Genomic DNA, 2,744 nt, shown 5'->3' with positions numbered 1-2,744 from the left:
TGGGAGTGGATGGGTAGGGGAGTAGGTGGGGGAGTGTGTGGGGGACTTTTGGGATAGCATTGGAAATGTAATTGAAATAAATACCCAATAAAAAATATGGAAAAAAACATAACAGGACAAGAAAGGAAAGATAGATTTGTCGACAAAAAAGAAAACCCTGTCCTTAAAGAGACCACAGACACAAATGGTGCTCTGGGGAACATTTTGAAACATATTTGACATAATGAAAAATGAAACATACTTCGCATAAAATAAGTTTCTATAACTTAGTTAGGAAAGATAAATAGCTTAGTAGGAAAATTGGCAGAAATAGATAATTCCCTAAGGGAAGTTTTCTCTCTCTCTCTCTCTCTCTCTCTCTCTCTCTCTCCCTGATTTTAGTTGTGGGAAATAATAGTTATAAAGGTGATGCACTAATAATGAATATATTTAAATAAATATAATGGAATTTTGTGATTGGCCTACTAGACATAAAATAAGATTTTGAAAAAGATTTATTTGTATTTTATGTGTATGCACGAGCATGTATGTTTGTATACCACATGCATACTTGGTGCCTGCAGAGGCCAGAAGACACCATTAAACCCCCTGGAACTGGAGTTGCAGAAAGTTGTGAGCTGCCGTGTGGGTGCTGGGAATCGAACTCTGGTCCCTCAGAAGAACAGCCTGTGCTCTTAACTGCTGAAACTTCTCTCTAGCCTCTGGATTCCAAGACTTTAAGAAATACAATGTAAGCTGGTCCCAGGGGAACATGTCTATAGTCACAGCATTTGGGAAGGGGAGACAGAAGGTTTAAGAGTTCAAGGCACTGGCCACCAAGCCTGGTGGACTGAATTCCACCCCTAAGACCCACAAGGTAAAAGAAGAGAATCTACTTTTGAAAGTTGTCTTCTGCCGGGCAGTGGTGGCGCATGCCTTTAATCCCAGCAGAGGCAGGTGGATTTCTGAGTTGGAGGCCAGTCTGGTCTACAGAGTGAGTTCCAGGACAGCCAGGGCTACACAGAGAAAGCCTGTCTTGAAAAACCAAAAAAAAAAAAAAAAAAAAACACCCCCCCGGGATGTGCACACACACACACACTCACACACACACACCACCACCACCACCACCAACAACAANACACACACACCACCACCACCACCACCAACAACAACAACAACATGCATAGATATTAAAAAAAAATAATAACAATGATGTGGCAACCTGGGAAGATAGTTATTAAATACAGTCAATTTCCCCTCCACTTTGTAGCCTGCCATTTTGTCTAAGTGATGTTGAAAGACTGTGTAGCCCAAGCTGGCCTTAAAGTCTTGATCTTTCTCCTTTTGCCTCCCTCAGCATATCCTACGGGCACACACCACCAAACACTGAGACCCATAACTGGACACTGTGCAGAAGTCTGGAGACCTTGGCACACTCAGTCCTAAATGGGATGTCTCCATCAAATCCCTTTCCCCAGGGTTTAGGGAACTCTGAGGAACTGAAGATGGAAAGATTGTGAGAGCCAGAGGGGATGGAAGACACCTTCTAGACACAACAGGACTGAGGCACACATGAACTCGCAGAGTCTGTGGCAGCATGCACAAGGCCTGCACAGGTCTAAACCAGATGGGAAGACCTGTGCTCAGAGGGGAAGTGGACATAAGCCCATCTCTAACCAATTGATAATGACTAACTCCAATAAATAACAGCTAACTCCAATTGACAACAGCTTGAAAGGGAAATTTTGTTTTCTCCAGTGGGGTCTCCCTGCATAGACAAACCACACCCAAGGGCAGGCTTCACACCCAGCAGTGGATGGACAACATGAAATAAACCAAGTGGTAATTTTCGAGGTTTTCTTATAGATCTTTTGCTTATATATTATGGTTTCTGATTTCGTTTTCATGAGTTTTTCTATAATGAGAATTTTGGTTTCCTTAAAAAACCCAGTTATGTTATATGAATATGTTTTTGTTTCAATCCCAGGTGTGGGATCCACAGCAGCTGACTATGGTTTGTCTCGTGCTCTGGCAGGGGTGTGATTCTGCCAGCTGAAGATAGTTTATGCTTGGAATTCTGGGACTCTTGAGAGAGTGTATAAGTGCCAGAGTCCTGCTGCTGCTCTCCCTGCTGGCTCCTGCTGTTCCTGCTGTTGCTGCTGGTTTGCTGGTTTGCTGGTTGAAGATACCCTGGAGATGAAGAGTGGACTTGCCCCTAGGAACTTGATGCCTGTAATCAGGAGGAAGTAGTCTACAGAGGTCCATTCCCCCTTTCCTCTCTAGCATTCTTTCTCACCTACCAAGTGTTGGGGGGTTGGAAGAGATTGGAGTGGAGAAGGGTGATAGATGTAAGAACCCAATAAAATAGCAAAAAGTACAGTTACAGTTTCCTGTGTATGCAAATGTGTGTCTCTGAGTCTGTATGTGTTTCTTGTGATTTGGTGGGGGGCTCTTTTTATTTTACTATTTGCTTGTTTTGTCTTATTCTGGTTTGTTTTTATCTTATTATTGTTTATATTATTATATATTATTAATGCATTATTATTTTATTGTTATTATTATTATTGATGCCTATTTTTATTCTAATGAGAGAACGAGTATGGATTTGGGTGGGTAGGGAAGTGGGGGGGGATCTAGGGGAATCAGAATATATTGTATGGAAAAAGTCCATTTAAAAAATTACATAAGACAACCCTCTTCCGGTCAGAAAAGCACCTGAGCAGCTGGGGCGCAGGGTCTGCTGACACTCGCCAACTGCCCACAAC

Source organism: Mus caroli, chromosome 11 (assembly GCF_900094665.2).
Source record: "Mus caroli chromosome 11, CAROLI_EIJ_v1.1, whole genome shotgun sequence".
Taxonomy (NCBI): Eukaryota; Metazoa; Chordata; class Mammalia; order Rodentia; family Muridae; genus Mus; species Mus caroli.
The sequence above is the reverse complement of the archived record's forward strand: the minus strand, read 5'-3'. Positions refer to the sequence as shown.